The 23929-nt window shown below is 47.8% G+C and overlaps 1 protein-coding gene across 1 annotated transcript in view; it reads left to right on the top strand.

The window, feature by feature from the left end:
- The window catches only part of LOC138526770 (uncharacterized), a 186995-nt gene that overhangs the window by 23439 nt on the left and 139627 nt on the right, over positions 1 to 23929 (top strand). The window lies entirely within an intron of this gene.

Genomic DNA, 23929 nt, shown 5'->3' with positions numbered 1-23929 from the left:
GAGGATGAGTATCTCTCCCCCCATATCTCTGCTCGGAGAAGCGGCTCACTCGCAGAGCATTGGCAGTAGATGAGCGGAGGGCTCGGGAAGGAGAGTATTTAGGAAGAGCATGTTGCAGATAGAGTGCACTCAGGCCCCAGAAGGCCTTGTGGACAATGCAAAGTGTCTTGAACTTGATTCTTGCAGCCATGGGCAGCCAGTGCTGGGATTTCAGCGCCAGAGAGATGTGGTCCCTGGGCTTGAGGCCACGGATAAGTCTCATGTTTCTGTTCTGGATAAGTTGAAGAAGACTAAGAGTAGAGGCAGGGAGGTCACCTTTTTAATTTGAGCGGTATGTTGTGAGGCGTGTGGGACAACGGTAGTCCAGGGAACACTTAGACGAATAACCCCTCCCCCAACTGCGCACAGTATAAACCCAAGAAAAAACTTCTTCCCCTCTGCCCCCCTAAAGCTTGCAATATGCAAACTGGATAGTTCTGGAGAGAGTTCTGGATTGAGTGGCAATGCATTTGGAACCAAACGAAATAAGGGAAAACTCGATGAGGGGATCATCTATGCACCCTACAAAAGTCTTTGCAGCACTGCGACCAGTAAACACAAACCGCTGTCCTTGATGAAACACTTAATTGCACTTTGTGCCAATCCGATACTCCCATTTCCATAAATACATGTTTTCCTGAATCTCAACATCTCCTTTTTTTTAGTTTTTACATCATTTTGGGGCTCGGGTCTGGGAAGCAAACGGCTACCTATTTTTAAAGGCTGCTTTTATCAGAAGCTCCTCCCTATATCCTTCGAGTGATTGAATTCCTCATTCCCCTCCAGGCTATTCAGGACCCCACATCATAAATTGGCGTTTCCCTGGCACTCCCAAGATGCATGTTACCTGCCCTCCCATGATTTTCAGACTGCCCCTTCCAAATGATCACTAATGGCCAGGCCAGCTCTGCAAAATCTTCGACCCCAAAAAATATTTCCCAGAAACCTTGGATCACTGTAAAATATTTTCAACTTTAAGACAAAGTATGGGCTCACTTAGCTAGCAGAAAACTTCCTGCCGCCAATCTCTTAAATTAAGGATTTGGAATGGCCTGACACAGTACAAATTAATGTCATCTTTTTTTAAGATGGTGGGTTCTGAAATGAGGACAGACCGCTTGGTAAGTAGGGATGGAGGGGTTTGCATCGCAATCCTCTAGTTGTGGTGCTCAATCTAAGCTGTGGATTAGGATAGGGTATTTAACGGCCACGTGTGATATCAGTAGTATGTGCCCAATGTGTGTAAGTACCCATTATGTATAGATGTTGATCAAAATAAACGAACATAGTGATGCTTAGTTACAGGGCAAAAAAAGGCAATTCGTCTGTGCAATATTTTTAGGTCTCATCAGACTGTCAATGGAGGAGTAAAGTTGGTTGTAAATATGGATACACATACTGATAAATGGGTATAGCTTTATCTTTTAGGAAGACAAAAAAAATTGTATTGTCATATTTTATTATTCATTGGGTACCAAATTTGAATGGCAAACCACTTGGAACAAAAGGCATTGTTGAAATGTGCAGAGACTACTCATCCAAGCTTTTTGTGAAATACAAACCGTAATTATTTATATTCGCAAGCTTAATGGGGAGGTAAGGGGGTTGTCATGCACAATTTGTGGTCAGGAGTTAAGTCTCACATTTACTTTAGATTGACTCTAGATATATAAAGCTGGACACAGTAAGATAGGGGAGGGGCATATGTAGTTCATATGTAGCTGACGTCCATAATGGTAGTTAATCATGCCATTTTCTTCCTAAAACTCCCTCTTTTGTATTTTTGTACACAACAGTATGTATTTGACTATTTATAACGGAATGGGTTATGCTATCGCTAACTGGATCTATGCAGACTGACCTTTATTTTACTGACCGTGGCTGTACAGAGCTTTCTAATCATAGTTAACAAACGTTCAGTGTGCATCAACTGGTTTAATTCTTCCTGCAGACTAGACCAATGTCTTGCTTCAACTTATTCTCTGTATTTGTGTTTTCCAGTGACTGGGCTTGGACATGAACTGTATTAATTTTTATTTTTTTACATTTTCTGCAGTGGCAGCTATCTAGTAGAAATAGTAAAGTAATAATTGCCACCAACAGGAGTACACATAGGGAATCTTGTGGGTGAGCCACTGCCTTTTTTTGCAAAGAACAGTAGGTCACTTGAGGTCTGTGCTCCAGATACGATTTTGAGGTGGGAGTATTTTACTCCCCATTTTTGAACTTTGAGAGTGATTTCAAGAGTAAAAATGACTTTTTTCCTTTGCAAGAGTAAAATATATGGGACATCCAGCCGACTTGTGCAAAAACTGTATGTAAATCATTGCCATGTAGCAGCTTTGTGCATTGTGACAGAATACACCTTTCAGTAATTCTTTAAGGTCCGGACATTTGATCTCTCCTGTATAGATTCAAATGTTGAAAACAAAATAACATTCTCAATTACAAGTAAAGCAAATCTGAATTGTATTGTGTTTTGAGGGTCGATGGCAAAATTGTCTTTTGATGTCTAATGAAAATCCTAATTTCCTGGAGCTATTACTACCTAATGGTATGCCAATCAGAGTAAAGGACTCCATGCTAAATTCTATACCTAATCTCGTGGCCAAATGGTTTATATAGCGCTTCACCAAACTGAAGTTGGTACTCCTTTATGGACCTCGAAAGGATGAGTTGGCCTTGCCGAGATTCGAACATGCAACCTACAAATTTCCCACAGATCACAGTAGCGAGCGCTCAACTGGCTGAGCTATCTTATTGACATCCTTCTGAGGTCAGTAAACTTAGTATTGAATGAGGTATAATAATCAGTGCTGAGATGTTGGACGGACCATGTATGAAGTGCTTCATAAAGTTATATGCCTATCTGTATTATCACAGGTACAGGTTTTGCTGAGTTTTTATTTCAATTACAGATGTAACTTTCATTTGTTTGTTTTTGAACAGCCCTTGCACTTCTTGGAGGGTCATTGTTTTGGATGTTTTTAATTGTAGTCTTGAAGATTTGAGTCTCACCTGTGATTGGTGTAATGACAATCACCCACCCTTGAGTAAAGACTCTGCTGCCACTGACCATGTATAGTAATGTAACCCATTGACTGCACGGTTGAATGGATGTCAACTAGACCGTACATACTCATCATTTTCCATAATGTTTTTATAATTCGAGTGTAAATTAAATCAGTGTAAGAATGATCTGCCTCGTCCTGATTATGAACACAGCACAGGAACTCTGACAGATACAATTGTGCAATACTGGTTTGCTTTCACTGGAAAAAGGCATAATTTGTTATTAAAGATTAATTCTGAATTGCAACTTAGTTTTCCATCTTCTTTATTATACAATCCTAAAATGCTAGGACAATAAATATGCACAGTGCTTCTGTTTGCTACATGGGCATCTACACACGATACAGCAGAAGCTGAATGGCAAGACACCATTCCTTTTTATCACAGTGTGCATTTTTTTTTAAAAGGCTTCAGAGAAATACGTTCTGTTTCAGCGGCTTTTCTCCATGGCTTTCAATTACATCCATGTAATTAAAAATCAAAAGAGGTGTTCTTGTTTCTGACAAGTAACCTAGCCTTTGCACTGCTCTATGCTCAAAACCTGTGTAAATGTACACAGGAAAATAATAAATCTGTTGTATTTATAAGATTTTCATGCGTAAAAAGACCTGGTACAAACCATCTGGAGGCCTACTTGAGTTGCATAATTTAGCTTTTCTATATGCTTCTTAAAAGGCATGTTGGCCAGCATCATATGTGACTTGCAACGCATGTATTCTTCTAAGTTGGAGTTTTTCCTCATCTAGGGAAAAAGCTCGGGTAAGCTTTGGAAAGCCTGGGGTACTAGGAAAGTCCGGTTAAATGGAATATTACAGTACCCGGGTGAGTGGCATCAGCCAATTGGGATGGTCGGAATGCCAGCTTGCACCTACGATATAAGCCGGTACTCCTTTGCGATCTCAAGCACCACTCCGATCTGCCTTTTTCGTTTTCCTGATGTCTCCCTTCCCCATGTTGCTGCTTGTACCACACCCCTCTGGCCGCCCCTTCCCACGCTTATCTGTAGCAAACCCCCATCGGTCCCTCACCACCTGCTCCTGCTGGACGCAATGGCTTCAAGCAATATAGAAAAGGGACTTTCTACATTGGGTGGCAGCCATATTATTTTCCTTCGAGGGAATCCGACTTGCGCCGCCATCCCGCATAAGATTTCCCTTCTGGAAAAATAACCTATTAGCACCCTGTGGCTACTCCCAGGGTGCTAATGGTGTTAAGCAGTCGGTTAGGGGTCCAGGCTTGCCTCAGGCTAGTGGCCCATTACTGACCACGCCCCACCCCACATACTTGACTCCATAACCTCTTCCTTTGGCCAGTACACATTGTATTATTTACACCTAGTATTCAGTATGAAGTTAACTTTGTGCATTGGGGTATCCCAGACCCAAGATAACTATTTTTCACAAATAATGTCTTGCCATCTAAGGAGAATTATTTGCTTCCCTATTACCAACATAACGAGTCTCCCACTGCTACCACTATTGTACTTGGAGTGAACTTGTGAGCACATGCAGTTGTGAAGGTTCCATCAGCCAAAGTTCCCACTGATCTTACCCCTCTATTCAGATATTAGGAGTTGACATTGGGACACTAATGTATTTTCATGTTTCTTTAATCCTTCAGGAGTCTTGACTCCCCAATCTATATGGTTGACTGTCACATAGACCTCCTGTGCCAGGTCTTTGCAGTATTTGGTAGGTGTGAGGGCACATTCCTTGGGCAGTTTGGTGCCCTTGGAATAAGCATTGACACCATCTGCCTCTCCAGCCGATACATTTACAGAATGTACGCCAGGACCACAGAGGCGGTGGGATTCACGAGTCACTTGTGGGATTATTAGTCAGGCTTGGTATGATATGATGTGTATAAGCGCGTTACAAATGCCTTATCATAAGTGTTTCAAGGCGCGACGAGGCGGGGTGGGGAACAAGGGGAGACAGACAACGATCTTACTAGGCCAGGTGTCATTCAGATCGCGCAAGTGCAAGGGTAGAGGGGAAGGGAAAAGTGCATGTGGGAAAGGGAGAGGGGAAAGTGCAGTACAGGGTTATTAGCATACAGCATACAGGATAAATAACAAGGGCCAGCTGGTGGCAAGTGCGAGGTAAGTGCAGAAAAGTGCTGGGAAGGGGGGGCTGTATGGATACAGACCCAGTCCCGTAGTGCAGGGGAGAGAGCGGCGGGCCGAGAACAGTGAATGGCCCAGTTGCAGATTCAGTGCAGTTTCAGTAGTATTAGCAGGGGAGAGGGGGAGAGGGGGAGAGAAAGCGGAGGCAAAGAGGAAGGTTTTGAGGTGCTTCCGGAACCGGAGGTGGTTCTCCTCAAGTTTCAGGGAGGCAGGAAGGCTGTTCCAGAGGGAGGCCCCTGCAGTGGAAAGAAATCTGCCCCCAACTCATTGTTTGGAGAAGCGGCTGACCCTGAGGGAGTTGGAGGCGGATGAGCGAAGAGCTCGAGAAGGAAGATATTTAGGGAGAGAGAGTTGAAGGTATTTTGGCCCAAGGCCCCAGACGGCCTTGTGGACAATGCAGAGGGTTTTGAACTTGATCCTCGCAGTCACTGGGAGCCAGTGTAGTGATTTCAGTCCTGGAGAGATACGGTCCCTGGGCTTGAGGCCAAGGACAAGTCTTGCAGTCCTGTTCTGGATGAGTTGCAAAGGGCGGAGAGTAGAGGCGGGCAGATTTAGATAGAGGCTGTTACAGTAGTCCACCTTAGAGAGAACCAGGGCTCTAGAGACAGTGAGCTTCTGGGGGAAGGCGAGGAAAGGAAGGATACCTCTGAGGAGGTGTAGCTGGTAGTGTGACGACTTAGATACGTCGGATATGTGAGGAGAGAAGGAGAGTGTGGAGTTGAAGATGACCCCAAGGTTTTTTGCCTTGCAGGTAGGAGCAGGAAGAGGGCCCAGAGAGGCCGGCCAGAGAGCAGCAGGGAAGGAGGGAATGGGAGTGCCGATGAGTAGAATCTCAGTCTTACTGGCATTAAGGCAGAGGTCGTTGGCGGCACACAATTCCTGGATAGCAGAAAGACAGTCAGAGATGAGGGAAGGAGAAGAGGAGGCCGAGGGTAGCCTGAAAATGAGCTGGCTATCATCCGCATAGCACTGAAAGTAGGGGCAGAGAGCGGCGATGTGGTGGGCGAGAAGTGCCAGATACTGGTTGAACAGCCAGGGAGAGAGGTTAGATCCCTGGGGGACACCACAGGTAGAGAAGATGATGTCAGAGAGGAAAGACCCCAGTTGGACCTGGGAGGGTCGATTTGAGAGGAAAGAGGTCAGCCACGCCAGAGCCTGACCAGTGATACCGAGGTTATCACGGAGACGGATGAGCAGGATGGTATGGTTGACAGTATCAAAGGCAGAAGAAAGATCAAGCAAAATGAGAACACATGGAATGTTAGAGTCAAGGTTCGAGAGCAGGTCCTCACGGATGTTCAGGAGAGCAGTTTCCGTGCTTCTGGCAGCTCTGAAGCCAGACTGATGGTCATGAAGACTACCAACACATTCAGCATGGAGATTAAGCTGGGAGATGGCCAGTTTCTCAAGGAGCTTGCCCAGGAAGGGAGTGATAGAGATTGGGCGATAGTTAGCTGGGCAGGAAGGGTCGGAAGAGGGTTTCTTAAGAAGGGGGTGCACAAGGGAGTGCTTTAGAGGGGATGGGAAGACTCCAGAGGCGAAGGAGTGATTGCAGAAGTCAGCAAGGGCAAGAGCCAAGGAGTCAATGTGGTCTTTGATAGTTTTGGAGGAACAGGGGTGGACCGGTTTTGACAAGACTTTCATAGATCAGACTTGTCTTGAAACCTCGTCAGCAGAAAAAAGGGGAAAGGAAGAGAAGGAGAGAGGAGGGGTGGCCACAGAAGAGCCAGTAGAAGGGCAGGGAATAGAGGGGGGGAGGTTATAGGAGGAGAGTGAGGACAGGATGTCCTGAGTTTTTGAAATGAAGTGAGAGGCCAGTGCCGTGCACAGGGCCTGGGAGGGGACAGGAGAGGTAGAGACTGCAGCAGGGTTGGCCAGCTCCTTGCAGATTTTAAAGAGTTCGGCCGAATTGTTAGATGCCGCAGAGATGCGGGCTTGGATAAGGGCTCTCTTCTTGGTGAGAACGGAGAGCCGGTATTGCCTTTGGAGCAGGCGACAGGCCAGTTTGTCAGAGGATGAACATGAAGCATGCCATTGCCTCTCTGCCACCCTGCACTTGCGTTTAAGGATGACGAGATCCGAGTCATACCAGAAGTTACATTTGGATTTGGGCTTCAGGCGGATTCTCATGACCGGGGCAAGGATATCGAGAGTATCAGATATAGGAGAGTGGAGAGGGCTGTGTCAGGGTGGGAGTCAGCCGAAGGGGGAGGAGGGGGCAAGAAGGTGGTAGCGAAAGCCTCAACTGACACGCGCTTCATGGGTCGGATGACCGAGAAGGAAGGTGGCAGTGATGAGGGTGGCTTTGCCTGTGGGGTAGGGAGGGTGAGGTGGGAGGAGAGGAGAAAGTGATCACTCCAGGAGAGGGGAGTGGAGAGAGGGACAGAGAGGGGAAGGTCAGAGGAGATCAGGGCATAAAGAGTGTGCCCTGCAGAATGAATCGGCCCAGACGGGAGAATAGAGAGTGAGAGTGAGAGAGAGTCGCAGAGGTTGCGAAAGAGTCCAGAGGGGGGACAGGAGGCATCCAGGTGGATGTTGAAGTCTCCAAGAAAGAGGAGTTGAGTGGTTGAGGACAGGAGTGAAGAGGAGAGGTCCGCCCACTCGGAGAGGAAGGAGGAAATTTGACCAGGTGGCCGATAGATAGTAGCCACGGTAAGGGAAGGGAGAGGGAGAGGGAGAGGGAGAGGGGGAGGGGGAGGGGGAGGGGGAGGGAAAGGGAGAGGGAAAGGGAGAGGGAAAGGGAGAGGGAAAGGGAGAGGGAAAGGGAGAGGGAAAGGGAGAGGGAGGGAGAACGGCAGACAAGACATTCAAAAGAGGAGTAGGTCTGCGTGGGAGTAACAGTGGCAGGAATCCACTCGGGGAAGATAAGGGCCACACCTCCCCCCCGCACGGTTGGGCCTGGTCACAGAGAGGATCTTGTAACCGTCGGGTAGGAGTGTGTCAAAGCTGGTGACAGAGCTGGCCGTGAACCATGTCTCAGTGAGACCGAGTACGTCAAGGTCAAGTTCCTCAAGAAGGCGGCAGATATCAGAGGAATGTTTGACGGCAGAGCGAGAGTTAAGAGTAGCAATGTGAAGAAGTTTGCCATCTTTGAAGGACTTCCGGGGAGGGGTACAGATCAGAGGTGCGCCCTGCAGAGGTAAAGAAGAAGCACGAGAGGGGGTGGGGAGGGAGGGAAGAGGCAAGTTAGTCGAGGACAGAGGAGGGGGCACAGCAGGAGAGGAAAGGAAGTTGATGAGGCGTGGGAAGTGTCTATCGAAGAGGTGAAGGTTGGCCTGAGGGCCTTGGACCAAGACGGTTCCATTAGCATAGACATTAATGATGGCCTTAGAGGAGTGGAAGGAAGCCAAGAGGACATCCCAACGGGTGCCACCATTAATGGGAGAAGAGGAGAAAGGAGTTCGCACAGAGACCATATGAAGGGTCCATAGGTTAGGAGAAGGCACGAAAAAGAGGATGTCAGTGAGAGTTTCCTTGGAGGAGGCACTAGTGTAGGTGTCAGCGATAGGGAGGCCTGGGTTGGAGACCAGGATGTCCTTTTTAAACTTTTTCCTACCAGACTTAGTGAGGAGAGCAGGATAGTCAATGGAGAAGTAGTTAGAAAAGATCAGTGAGATAGAGAGCACCTTAGAATAGGAGGGAGGGAGTGGGTGGGGGAAGACAGGACAAGCGCAAGCAGACAGGAAGAGAGCGGCAGGTGTTAGTTTACCACAAATTCAGAACATAGTAAGCGTATCAGGTACACAGTGGAGAGGCCACCTGAGTTTGAAAATCCTGCGGAGGGAGAAAAACCCTAGTTTACCACAAATTCGGAACACGGTGAACACAGTAAGGGGTATCAGGTACACAGTGGAGAGGCCACCTAAGTTTGAAAATCCTGCGGAGGGAGTTCAATGTCCTCTCGCATTGTCTGCACTTGGACATTCACAAAGTCCTGTACCCCTGCACATGCTGTGTTCCACTCAAGCTTTTCACTGCGGATGTAATATTCAAAACCAAATCTGACAGTTTCTTATCATGCTCAAATCTGAGGCAATGTGAAGTTCGCCAGACTTGCTTGGACATTATGCCAGCTGACCTAATTTGTCCCAGTGTACTTGGCCTTGAATTGGCACCATACCAAACATGTCCCTCTAAATTGCTTTTTCCCCCTGGTTACAATTGATGTTCTCTGCTGAGCTAAACGAATAGGAGCATCTTTCAAACCATTAGGGAAGTGGGAGGTTATCTGGCATCCTTCTAAGGGCATTAGGGAAACTTTAGTGATCCCAGAGAAGCATTTAGAGTGGTCGATCTGGGTCTCTGGCTGATAGTATCACAATCGTGTTTGGCTACAGTTTAAAGACCCCAAACATTAGGAACATTCAGAGCATAAGTAAGGGCATATTGAAGCAGTGTGCAAGTCACATCTGAGACCGAAAATGTCTTACCGATATTATTCTGAGATAATGAGCACAGAACCTAGTATCATTATGTACCAGGTGTATTATCAGAACACAGTTAGATCCTTCTCTATTTACAGTCTCACAATATCCTGCATCAGCTACCATATCTGTTTCTGAAAGAGGAATGATGAACTGTGATTACATGGCGTGTGCCTAATTTGTAATCACATTAATTCTAATCACTATATTGCCTTATGTGTGCCACTTGATATTTCTCTGACAATTACATGTTCCTGCAAAATAAACCGTATTATCACAGTAGGACAGCAAATCACTGTTTTGCCGTTTCGTCCTGTGTACAACAAGGCATTAGGGGTAGTGGTTTTGTGTTTGCGTGCGGGAGAGTGACTGGTAAAGTAAGACTGTGGCTAACCGTTCCTGATATTTTTAATCTGAGATCCAATTGGGAAGTGCATAACTGTCAAGGGGATCTTGACAGTCTGTATGTTTAGAGGACCCTGTGAGAATTCACGCATAGACATGTCTTTCATAAAACAATGCAGACATACTAAGTTAGAGTGCCGATGCTTGGCGGCAACTACATATTTTGATCTCAAGAGTATATCTCTGCATGATTGCAGTGGTAGAGAGCAGTTGAGTGCACCAGACATGGGCCTGAGTGTGTAAGCAGGTGGATGATAGTGCCTGGCCAACATTAAGTGTGCAGGAGTGTGCAAGAGAGTGGCCCTTTGGGGGTGGGGAGCCTAAGCACACGTGCAGGAGGTATACGCTGGCACAGATGCAACTGCGGTGACGGGCATAACGCACTACTCCTGGCAACTGGGAACAATGCGGTGACAAATAGGCGGTGACCGCAGGCAGCATGGGAGAGAGGAGGTACTGCGAAGGGCCGATAGATTGGTTGCATATTTCTGCGTGCCCAAAGTGTCATTGGAGAGTGGGCCTGCCTCGGAGGTCTCCAAGCTGGATTTACTGCTACAACAATTTGCCAAGCTCAGTGATGTGGTGATGGGAATGGATGGATGGGTGAAGGACATGCATATGAAGTTTTGACTGTCAAAGCAGAAACTAATAAGTTCACAAAGAATTACAGAGGTGGAGGAAAGAGTGGCGGAAGTGGCGGACAAGGTAAGTGGATGAACTCTGCGCCGTCAATAATGAGCTTGAGGACAGGAACCGACGCTCAAGTGGATACCGACTGCCTTGCAAATGGATTTTGGCAGCACACTAGAGCTACCCGGGTGCATAGGTGTGAACAGGTGTAATGGGAGCAGCTCTTGCATGCCAAGGCCAATGATAGCCTGCTTCCTGAGGTACCCGCATGTGCGCCAGGCCTTGGCAGCGATCAGACATAAGTCTCCAGTTATGTGGCAGGGGCATAGGATATACATCTTATTTCGAAGGAGACACTTGAAATACGAAAGAGGTTTCTAAACATGAGACCTCTGAGGAGGTGGGATGTACGGTATGCACTGCTAGAGCCGGCCAGGGTGCTGGTCACTAAGGATCAGAAAATGCAAATCTTACATAATCTATTGGAATTATGGAACTGCCTGCAAAACCTGGATGTGCAGGCGATGGACAAGTTGCGGCCGCAGAGAGAAGATCAGCAGGGGCAAGAAAGGCAACACCAGGAAGGGCTGCGGTGAGAAGACTGGAGGTTGTGTTAGACAAATCGGAGTCGGGCACAAGGTGTTGAATGAACAGCAGGGGAGGAAGGGACCAGCCATGGACAGAACACGGGAGAAGTCAAGGTCTCTGCTGAAGAATCCGACATAGGCCCAGCAATTGCCTTGGCAAGAGCAACTGAAGGAATATAAGGATATTGGACACCCGGAGCAATCTTCAACTGTTGGGAGGGTTGGAAGGCCTGGTAGAAACTGAGGTGGCAAGAAGACATCTGTCTTAAGTGGTACGTGGGTAACCGCTCACAGAAATGATATGCAAGTGCATATAACATGGGGGGGGAATGGGGAGTTACAGGGGTCGAGTGGTTGGGAGTAATGGGATCGGTTGCAGCACCAATGAAAGGATGGTGGAGGCTGGAAGAGCCTTTTGACCCAGTGGAAGACTCTCGGAGGGCGAGGGGAGAAGGAGGTAGCCACTGGCTTGTTACTGTTCAGGTTTTTTGTTTGTAGGCTGATAATTGTTGCAAGGTCAAGCGGTCTCACTGTGGAAGGTTACCGGGATGAGGCATGATTACAGGAGAGGCGAGTATGGCCTGAGGTTAGATGGGAAGATGCCTCTAGCGAACTATACAACAAGCCATAGATGAGCAATGAGTTAAAGGTGATATCTTTAAATGTTAGTGGTCTGGGGCACTACATAAGTGGAAGTACTGCATTATTTAGCCACAAAGAAGGCCGACTTTGCACTCCTACAGGAAACTCACCTCAGTAAAGCAGCAGCGGAATAGCTGCGTAGGGATTGGGTGGGCAAGGCGTATCTCAGCAGTTTTGAGAAAGGGAGGAAATGTGGGGTTGCGATCCTCCTACCTAAAACTCTGGCTGTAAGGGTAACAGCAGTGTAGTCTGATATTGAGTGGAGATATGTGGCAATAAAGGCCCACATAGGTGGAACCCGGGTGATTATAAGCTTGGTCTGCACGCCTACGGCGATCAGTCTTTTCAAGCAGTCGCAGGGCGGGATCTCATGCTTATTGCAGAGGATAGGGGGGCGAGAATTGGAAGTTGCCAAAAGACCCTTTTTGTAGATAAATCAGGCTGAATGATGAACATAGGAAGGATGGGGACATACTGCAGCAACTAATGGGGGACCTAAAAAATGTGTGATCCCTAGGGGGTTACTGCATCCATCAGGCAGGGAGTTAACTTCCTGCATCCATGGTACATAGTCATGCATTGACTACCTTCTGTTAACCACCCAAATGCTCCCCAGTGTGCTGAAGTGTAAAATCATGGCGGGTGAGGTTTCAGTCCATGAGGCGGTACTAATGGTGCTGAATACGGCACTGAGGAAGCCCTGCGTGAGGAGATGGCGGTTGAATGTTAGCATAATTAAGCACCCACTAGATAAGCAAGCCCTTAAAGAGGTGATAGAGGAATACATTAGAAAGAATGATGGGTCAGTAAACGAGGGGAGCAGCCTTTTAGCAGTGGAGAAAGCCTACATCAGGAGGTTATTGATACAAAGAAGCGCAAGGACGAAGAGGGAGGACCAGGAGAGGCAAGACTATCTTGAGAAGTTGGCCCCGCTCATGCGTCTGTATGATTTTCACACTTTTAATGTACGCCTGTATACAGCGGAGGTGCCCACGGAACAGTAGGAGAACTTTTATGAATCCCATATCCATCCTACATTGGGGGAGGAAGATGGCTATGTTGGGGCCCCTGTTCTCGGTAGAGGAAGTGAAGGGGGCCATAAGGGGTACAAGCACCAATAAGGCCCCAGGGTAAGATGGCTTTCCTATAGAGCTCTATAAGATGGGAGGGTGAGAAGTTAGAAGGTATGCTGATGCAGCTCTATAATGAAGCTGCAAGGGAGGGGTCACTGGATTGGAAGTTCAAAAGAGTGTTGATTACTGTGTTTCCAAAGCCGGGTTGTGGAAGCTCTCGACCAATCTCGTTGATTAATGCAGATATTAAAATCCTGGCAAAGTGTTAGCAATGAGGCTACGGAAAGTGATCGCGAAATTGGTGCACAAGATGCAATTGGGGTACATGCCTGGCCGCCTACCTACGCAAAACATGAGACTTGTGGGGCAGAGGAGGGGAGGACCAGGAGTAGCACTGTCACTAGACGCAGAGAAAGCGTTTGACCATCCTCCTCCAAAGCAACACTAGCACCCCCACCTCACTCTCTAGAAACTGTTTCATCACCATTGACAGCCTCCAACCCCTCATTAATGACATCCTCAACAAGACCAAATTTAGCAAGCTCGACCCTTCTAACCTGGTAGACCTCTACAACAATACTCTCAAGTCGGCACTAGACTCCGCTGCCCCTCAAACTCAGGAAGGCCAAACCTTTGGCCCACCTTAATAAATGGTTCACCCCAGAATTAAAAAGCCTCAAACATCAAAAGATCCGCTGAATCAACCTGGCGCAAATCACCTACTACCAACAATAAAACAGCATTTTCCTCAGCCTCCACGATCTGCAAAAAAAGAAACCTATAATTCCAGAATCCATAATGCCAAATCCAGTACTAAGGAACTCTTTAGCATCCTAAAAGAGCTTGAATCCCCTGCACCACCCACACAGGAGTGCATCAAAAACGCAGAATGGTGTACGAAAATCCAGAAAGCCCTTGCAGATAAAATCACTTTACTCCAAAATAAGATCAAAGCCAAAAAAGCAAGCCTTACTATCGATCCTCACACTGCCCCTGACCCACCAAAAACCCCTCAACCCCGCACTCCTTTCTCCTTTTCTCAAGTGACTCCAAAGGAAGTTGAAGACATCATAAAGAGTCTAAAACCTTCCCATTGCCAAGGAGATATTTGCCGAGCCGCCATCATTAAGGAGGGAGCTAAAAACCTCGCCCCTTTCATCACCTCATTGATAAACTCCTCATTCTCATCCAATTAGGTACCCTATAACCTCAAGGAAGCGTGAGTTATGCCGTTACTAAAAAAAAAAAATAATCAACCCTAATGTCCCCACTAACTACAGGCCCACCACCACAGTTCCGTTCCTGCTGAAATTCTTGGATTGGGTGGCCTACCTGCACATCCAGAAGCACTTAGAGGAAAATGGATTCCTCGGACTCGGACAATCTGGATTCAGACCCAGACATGGATTTGAGACAGCCCTGCTAGACTTTAAGATCCAAATGGATGAGGCGAAGGATAAAGGCAAGCTAGCAGTCCTCCTGCTTCTAGACTTCTCCACAGCTTTCAACCTTGTCGACCAATAAATTCTTACCAAGCACCTTAAAACAGCGGCAGCATTCTCCACCAATGCATCCGACTGGATTAAATTCTTCCTCTCAAACCGGACTACAAGAGCCTTCTCCCCTATGCTTCAGCTGATCCCAATCCGATACTGGGTGGCGTCCCTCAGGGATCCTGTGTCGCCCACACTATACAATATCTTTATAAAGCTACTCTTTCATTGCCTGGACAAGTTGAGTGTCATCTACACCAACTATGCAGATGACACCCAAGTCCTCATCCCCCTCACTGGCTGTTATGACCACAACTCGAAACTTTTAAACATCATTTATAGTGAAATCCAAGCATGGATGGCCACCAACAGTCTTTGCCTCAACGACGCGAAGACCGAGTTAATGATCGTTGGTACACAGGCACGTCTGAACAAACTCGACACCAGATGCACTTCCTTCGTCATTGACGGCAACATGTCTCCAAAGAGATAAAAACATTGGGGTCTATCTTGACTCAACTCTTTCTCTTAAAAGACAGGTTAGTAGTGTTGCGTCCTCCATGGCCTGTACTAAAAAATTGATCTACAGTTGCAAATCTTATCTTTCCACAAACAGCTGTCTGACTTGATTACTGCAATACACTATTCTTTGGTTCATCTGAACAAAATCTCTAAATAGGCTCCAGGTACTTCAAAACAATTCACTAAGAGCTGCACTCGGTCTCCGCAGATCCTGTCATATATCCACTTACAAAAAACGGCGCCAACTGGTTTCCCAATCGTGATAGGATCACACTACGCACCCTGGCCATCACGCACAAATGCCTCACAAATTCAGCCCCGAAAATATTTGGCAGACAAAATCTGTATGCACAAACCTACACGTACAACCAGATCTTCTCTCTCCCATTGTCTGGTGGTGCCAAGGTTCAATCTCAAAACCTAGCTTCCCTGTCCAAGCCGCCAAACCTTGGAACTCCATCCCCATCCCTCTCGGACAGGAATCCTCCTTCCTCTCCTTCAAAGCCAGCATAACAAACTGGCTGAGCTTCTTGCCTCACCACTAAGATACTGCTATCTTGCTGTCTTCTCACTGATTACTCATGCACCTCCCTCAATAACGCCCTCGCCACACTTGGCTTCAAACAAACAGTGTTAGAACTGACCCATGACAAAGGTTGCACCCTGGAATGGATCGCCCAACACAACTGTCCGCTATCGATCCCAGTCATCGCCCCCATTCCTTGGTGAGACCACTCTGCTATCCATTTCAATCTCAATTACGCCAGAACCCCCACCACCACCACCCAAGGAACATTGCCGCCCGCACTCACCAGGAGTGCTGAGCAACTCACCAAGGAAATACTACTTCCACATCTCCAGGTTCCAAAACTCTAGCATCCGTTCATCAATAATCCGGACACCCTTGCATCCACCTACAACTCTATAATCACCAAAGCCGTAGACACCATTGCTCCACTTACGCAAAGGAAAGGCAAACCCATCAGACAAACCAATTCATGGCTTAACCAGGATCTCCTGAAACTGCGCTCACAAAAATGATCAGCCCTCTCAGCTTGGCTCTACAACGATCTGACCTACACCAGAACATCCCATCTGAAATTCCAGCCTTCTCATTCAAGGAGATGACAGAAAACAAAGTTCTTACCATACTCCACTTGATCAAGCCATCCAATTGTAAGGGTGATTCATGCCTGGCCCAGCTCATCAAGGAAATCGCCCACACACTGGTACCGTTCTTCACTGCCTTCATCAACGCTTCCTTCAAATCAAACCAAGTGCCCTCCAGCCTTAAAGAAGCATCGGTGCACCCACTGTTGAAGAAACCTACACTAGATCCAAAATCACCAGGGAACAGGCCCATCGCAACGGTTCCCTTCCTTCTGAAGATTCTGGACAAAGCGGCATACCTCCAAGTCCAGAAATGCCTAGAAGCTCATCTGCTCATGGTACAGAAACCGCACTACTGGATCTCAAGAACCAAATTGATGACCTCAGAGACATAGGCAAACTGGCCCTCCTACTACTCCTTGACCTCTCTGCGGCTTTTGACTTGGTCGACCACGATACCCTTTGCCATCACCTCTCAATGGCCGGCAACTTCTCACCGGATGCCACTGCATGAATTGCATCCTTCCTCAGGGGTAGAGCAATGAAAGTCTTTTCAGACCAAGCTTGCGCCCGACCTCATCTAATCAAAATAGGATCTCGCCTAGACTATTGCAACACACTCCTACTAGGCACCTCAGCAAGGAACATCAAAAAACCTCTAACTCTGCATAACGATGCCCTTAGAGCAGCCACCGGGGTCTCAAAAATAGACCATATATCGGCCACCAGGAAATCTGTCCACTGGCTTCCCGTCAAGGAACATATCCTTTTTAAGTCACTGGCACTTACCCACAAATATCGCTATGGCACAGCACCTCGCTACCTTGCGCAAAGATTCTCTGCTCCCCCCTCAATCAGACCCGCCAGATCCAGCAGCACCAAACGACTAACTATCCCTAAAAGCCTCAAGATTAGAGCAGGCGGCTCTAGCTTCCCAGTTCTAGCAGCCACCAACTGGAACCTGCTACCTCCCTCTATCGGAGGCATTGAGTCCCACACTGCCTTCAGTAAAGCAATAAAAACCATGTTGTCCGTGTAAAACCTCCACAAGGGACTTTTTCCACATGTATGTATTCCGCATATGCCCCTGCTCGTCATGCAAACATGTAAGGCACTCGACCATTGCAACCTTGTACTGACTAATGTAACCCTTGCATTAACCACACCTCCCGTAACTAAGACACATTCTTGAAACAGCGCCTCGGTGCCTCCGGGCTGCTAGGCGCTTTTGCAAATACAAAAATAAAATAAATGATATCGATGTACTGTATGTAACAGTTTTTTTAAAATGTTTTTCCTCTTATCCATGGCTTCATCGGACCTATATGTAACCAGGGTCCCACTTTTTTATTGTCTTCATGCCCGATTGTATTTTTCTGCCTTTTCATGTATGTAACCCTAAGCTTTCAAGCACCCAGCTACCTCAGGGTTTGGTGCACAATATAAATATTAAACACATAAAATACAGGGTGGATTTGGGGGTACCCATTTGGAACATTGGAGAGGTTTGGTCTGGGGAGGCACTTTTTAAACTTTTTTTATTTTTTCAATAACAATACAAACTTAATATCATTTTCGAAGCAGTTGCGTATTAGTTATAACTCCCCCCTTCCCTCCCTCCCAATTAGACCAGGTCCGTAAAGATATGCTGCAGTCTATGTGCGCCAGGGTTTAGCATGGGCTGTCCGGGTCCCCACCGGAGGAGCTGTCTTCCTTTGTGCGGAACAGAGTCACTGTGAGGGCCACCCACTGTAATGGGTCGTCGGAGGTGTCCATTTTTTGCTGTCGCTGTGCAAGCTCCCAAGCCCCTGTTTCGGCTGTAGACCATCTACGTAGGTCTTCCCACCACGTTGCGACACTGGGGGCCCTCGGGCATTTTCAGGCCATGGCAATTCGTCTTTTTGGTAGGATATACATTAGGTCCTTGAGCCTATTTAGGGGCTTGTTCGTTTTTACTTTTAGGGTATGAGCCCAGGATGCAAGCTTTGGGGGACTGCACGTCCAATGTTATGTCAGCTTCGGCCGCCTTTGCTTTGATTTGTGTCCAGAAGGCATGTATTGCCCGGCATCCCCAGAACATGTGGGACATTCCAGCGGAGGGTTCTTGGCATTTAGGGCACGACGCGGCGCCCGTACTGCTGAATCTGGAGATGTCTGGAGTGAGGTATGCCCTATGAATGATATAGAATTGTATGAGCTGGAAACGGGCATTTCTAGATACCTTTTTGTGGTAATGTGTTATAACCTCCCGCTCTTTGTCTTCGAACAGCGTGCCAAATTCTAGTTCCCGTTTTACCTTGCTCTTGAGTTCTTGTTGTGTGGCGCAGTTGAGCAGGGTCTTGTAGAGCCTTGAAGTTTCATGACCTCCCTCTGCCGCACTCAAGTTCTCAATGACCTCATGCCCAGTGTCGAGGGTTTCCATCTTTGGCCATCGTTTCGTGAGTCTATTCACTACCGCTCTGTGTAGGAGGAATTGACCTGGCGGTATCCCCGTGGTTTCCTGCAATTCGGTGAACTCGAGGATGCCCTGGTCACCCGCAAGGTTTCCCAGGGTGGCGATGCCAAAGGGTTCCCATATGTTCCTGATCACCTTCTGGCCCTCTGATCTGGTTGACATAATTGCAACTATCGGGATCTGTGGGGAGTAGGGGTCAACCAATTTGGCAATTTTGCAGGCCTGCCTCCAAATCCGAGTGCCCAGGCGGATTAAATATGAGTCTTGAAGTCTCACATCCGACTCGATCCAGAGTAGGTCTCTAAGCAGCTTCGGGGAGTCTGTGGGCTTTAGCAGGCGAGTGTCCGTGGAGATGTCATCAGCCATCCATTGGATCATGTGCTTCAATTGGCCTGCCAAATAGTAGAGCTCAAAATTGGGGATTTTGAGGCCTCCTTTGTCGTACAGTCTACGTTGCGTCTAGGGCAACTCTGTGCCTTCCTTTGTGCCATAGAAATTTCCAGCAGAGTTTGTTTAGCTCTTTGAAGAATTGCTGCGGGATGTTGTACGGGACGTTGGTGAAGAAGTACAGGAGTTGTGGTAGTGCTACCATTTTGAGAAGCCATGCTCTGTCGGCCACCGAAAGGGGCAGCTCTGGGGAGGCACTTTATACAAAAAGTACAATTGCTGTACGCTCAGCCGACGGCCTGAGTGATTGCGGGAGGACATGTCTCGGAATGCTTTCCGATTACAGGGGCAATGAGGCAAAGCTGCTTGCTGTCCCAGTCGTTGTTCACGCTAGCATTGGAGCCACTTTCATAGCCTATACGGGAACATAGAGGAATAATGGGGGGTGCAGACGTTGGCTGGGGAAGTGAAGGACATGCTATATGCAGATGACATACTGCTATCGTAAGCCAACCCGGGATTGGCCATACCAGCGCTGGTGGGGGGCATCCCAATTTATCTTGCAGCCCGTGAATGAAGAGAAAGCCTGTATAAGTGCAAAGTGATGCCTCTGAATGCGAATAACTCCAAACAGGATGTGGTAGGGCAGAAGTTTAAGTGGCTGGACGGTGAAGTTTAAGTGGATGGACAGGGGCTTGGTAGATTTGGTTAGGGATAGTACAGAGGGTGCGAATCGCCATTTTGCCGGGACATGGATGGGCGCAGCTGAACCTTTCCATATGGGGAAGAGTGCAGGTAGTTAAAATGATCATAGCTTGACTAAATTATGTATTTAATCTTCTACCCTGGAGGTCCCACCCAGCTAAACTGGAGAAACGGTATGCCCTGATCGGGGCGCGAGGCCTCAACTTACCAAAGTTATATTGCCTGGCACAACAGATATCTCGGGTCACGGCATTTTCGAAAGATGTGAGGAGTGAGCCAGATTGGGTGAAGCTGGAGCTGAGTATGGGATATGAGGAAGCTTCAGGTGTGTTGGGGCAAGGTGGAGAATGCGAAACACCTGATCCTCGGGGCCACCGCAAGAGTGTACGAGAGGGCTCACTCATTAGTTACGGTGGATAGCTATTGGCATTGGAACAATAGTCATACAGATGGGAGGGAGGGTGTGAAGTGGGTAGACTGGGAAGTCAAGGGGATACACCAAGTCAAAGATGCATTTGATGAGGGAGGGCCCGCTCTTATCAGGCGCTAGTGGTCAGGTACCATCTAGGCCCATCTGAGGGGGGTAGACCTGTGCAGCTGATGCACTGTGTCGCCGGAGTGCAGAAGGATTGCCTGCATGGGCTGAGAAGCTCTCCAATAGCAAAGGCCACATGGGATTGGAAAGGGGGAGAAAATATCTATAGGGACACTTTATGCTGCATTGAGAGATTCTTTGTACGAGAAAGGTGTGAGGGAGGGTATAGCAGAGAGGTGTGTGAGAAACCAAAGGGTGTCTCATCCGCTAGTCCTCAGGGATTTGGTCATTCAGGTGGCCAGGACACGGCCATCGCTTTTGAATCCTTTTCCTGGGGGTGGACCAGTGTGGGAGGATCTTTGGGGAGTGAGGGCGAGATAACAAATGGGGAGACGCAATATTATCCCCCCTTTTGTTTATCTGACCTAGCCTATTTTTTTGTATTTAATCGGGTCAGGCACTTTAAAGTGCATACACCTAATGCCAATTAGCTCTCCTCACACGAATACAAGGCAACACCTAAAGACACACTTTGAGCAAGGCAGGGAACATGAGTACGAGCATAACATCTGGGACGAAGGCACATCTACTGGAGCAGAGCAACAGACCAAGGGACGAGAGCAGTGGGTTGAAAACCCCAAGAGTTCCCTACTGGAGGTCATTACTTCTGACACACTACGAAAGACACGTGGAGAAGGCCAGATCCCACAAGTGAAGACTGCATTGTGTTTCAGGGACGCCAGCAACCGTCACGGGTGAACGGCAGAATTGCGAAAGCGAGGCAAAGCCTGTGGTATTAACCTTGACTCGTGAATTGGAAATGGCAAAACCAAGAAAGACGCACACAGCCTGGGAGTTAGCAAGTGACCTGAGGGAAGTGTGTGTGTGTGTGTGTGTGTGTGTGTGTGTGTGTGTGTGTGTGTGTGTGTGTGTGTGTGTGTGTGTGTGTGTGTTAAAGCGAATGAAGTAGCAACATTATATCACAAGTGAAGGGTGCACGTGTGCGGATGAGAGACGAAGAAAGGCAGACCTGTGAATTAACTTTGAAGTAAGGACAGCTGTGAGATAGGTGATACCAAGTAAGAGTGGTCCGGCGAAAGGAAGTATCCCACCCTTGTCTCTGAAAGGTACGTTTGAAGCAATAAAGTGAATGAACAGCAAAATTGAAGTAAGCAAGAGTAACTCCTAAAGAAGGGAAGAGAAGTGAAGTGGTCCTGCGGTTTTCTGGAAAGGAAGCCACGCACATTCGCTAGTCTTTGACATCCGAAAGTGGTCCGAGTCTGAAAGTGGTCCGAGTCTGACTGAGGGAGCACCGAAGTATAATAAGCTTTGGGAAGGGAGCCCCCTTGCAAGTTTGTTGCATTTTGTCATGAAAGGTCCGAACCCGACAGAGGGGGACCTTGGTGGAATTTTTGTTGAAGCATTATTTTGAAAATCAAGAAAAGACTTTTACTTGCAAGGCCAAGTGGGCCTCAATCGACGTTTTGTGAACTGTTTTTTGCGTCGGAAACCGTGCCAAGTATGTCATTCTGCCTACATGGACAGCTTTACTCTGAGGTCTAACGTGGGGAGGAGAGCTGGTTCATCCACATTTTATTCTTTTGAACTCTGATTTTTCCTTTGCATACATTTCTCCTTTTTTACACTTTTTATACAAGAGATAGGGCAGGCATTAGGTTTTGTCAGAATAGGCCGTTTTGATTTGACAGACTGCGCAAGGACTGTTTTGGTTGAGACTACTCCCATCTTGGTTATAGGGCAAAGTAGGAGTTTCTCCAGCCCCAACATTTTCAATAAAGGGTTTACAAATTGTATCCATTGTCGGTGTTGTGCTTGTGATTCCATGCCTCCACTACAGGTGGCAGAAGATGCTGCACATGCAGCTAGGGGAGGAGTCCAGGGACAGTATTTTGGAGAACTATGCCAAGGGAAGCAGGGAAGTAAGACTCGAGGTAATGCAGTTTAAGATACTACAATGGTGGTACAGGACTCCCAAGAAGATGCAATGTGGGTATTAAAACAGCTGTGTGCTGGAGGTGCAGTGCGCAGGAGGTTGACCTTCTGCATATACTGTGGTCTTGCGCAAAGTTGCAGGGTTACTGGACTGAGGTACAGGCGCAGCTAAAAATTACGCAGGGGTGGTGGGACTGAAGTTTTCCCCTGAACTTTGTATATTACATGATGTGTCCAGGGAGAGGCACTGACAACTTTGCTGTGATGGTAGCCAAGCAGGGGATACTTTGATTGTCGTGTTCTGGAAAGGTACCCTCTTGAAAACATGAGTCGGATTTAGCGCAAATGGCGGCATATGAGAGGCTAATATATATAGCACAACATAAAGAGGCAGAGTTACTGCAGTTGTGGGGGTTAAATATCAGTCCAGTGGGGAATGGTGGAGGCCCGGTTCACACATAATAGGCCACTGGCCGAGGTACACAGATCGCACAGTGGTGGGCCACCATACTGACAACGCGGGATTAGGTAACTAAACAGGACCTATTGTGGTTAAGAGATTTTCTTTCTATCCTAGGCCAATGGCCTGGTGGGTGCCTGTGACAGAAAACAGAGGGGAAGGGCAAAGTATGTGTGTCCGTTTCTGTCAGCCAGATACTCCTAGATTGTATGTTCTTCGGGTTTTGTTTTTCTTATTCTGATTTGTTATATTGTAGTCCAACTGATGTCGGCATACGGATAGTACTCGTTGTCAGTGGGCTAACTTGTGTGTGTGTGTATATGTATGTATGTGTGTGTATATATATATATATATATATGTTTCTGAGGCTTGTGGAATCTGCTTAGATCACATGCTGTGCATAGGCCGACATCTAGTGGAAGCTGCAGAGTATTACAGTTTGTTTTTCGAAACTCGAAAATGAGCGTCGACACAGGGCGTGCCAGTAATACTACCCCTAGTGTGACGTCCACTGTACCCAAGATCCCTCACGCGTCTAGGATCCTCAGATTGTTTTTTTCCGCCATACTGGTCGGAAGCATTTTGCGGAGTCCCCTGGCCTTAGCCATACTTTTGCTAAAAATTTTAATTGACATCCTTCCCCACCCCAAGGTCGAACTTCGACACTCGACGCCGGCTGGAGAAGAAATCGACTGTCGGCTGCTGCACGACGGATTTGGGCTTCGGAAGGCCGTTGGCCTCGGCCCGGGCCTTGGAAGGCCTCTGGCCTCGGCCCTGCAAGTAGGGAGAGTGGGGGGTGGTACATACTCTACACTCTTGGTATATAGGTACACCTTATACATTTCCTACACTTAACAGCCCGCTGCCTCAAGGTGCGTATGGAGGGTACCCCTTTTCAATTCTGCCCCAAGTGCAATCGCAAATACCCTTGGGTCGACAGGCACGCCACGTGCAATCTCTGCTTGCCGAGGGACCACCCTGAAGCGAACTGCAGAGCGTGTAGTAGGTTTAAACCTAAGACACTTAAGGACCGTTCGACGAAGCGTTGGGCCCACCACGCCAGGCAGGCGGCCATGGCAGCGGAGGGCGCCTTCAGCGACGGCAGCGACGCCGTACTTTTGGACGGCGAGGGCATTACGGCGTCGAAAGACAGCCGAGCGCAGGACCCCGACCTCGGAAGGTCGTCCGGCAGGGCGGCTATGGGGAAGACCCCCGGCGACACAAGCGCTTCACATACTACACACACTAAACACACTAAGTCCAACCGAGACTCGACGACGTCGAGTTCTCGGAAAGAGGCACAAACGGAACG

Source organism: Ambystoma mexicanum, chromosome 1q, assembly GCF_040938575.1.
Source record: "Ambystoma mexicanum isolate Mex_15411 chromosome 1q, UKY_AmexF1_1, whole genome shotgun sequence".
NCBI classification, from domain to species: domain Eukaryota; kingdom Metazoa; phylum Chordata; class Amphibia; order Caudata; family Ambystomatidae; genus Ambystoma; species Ambystoma mexicanum.
This window is presented reverse-complemented; position numbering and strand designations above follow the sequence as displayed.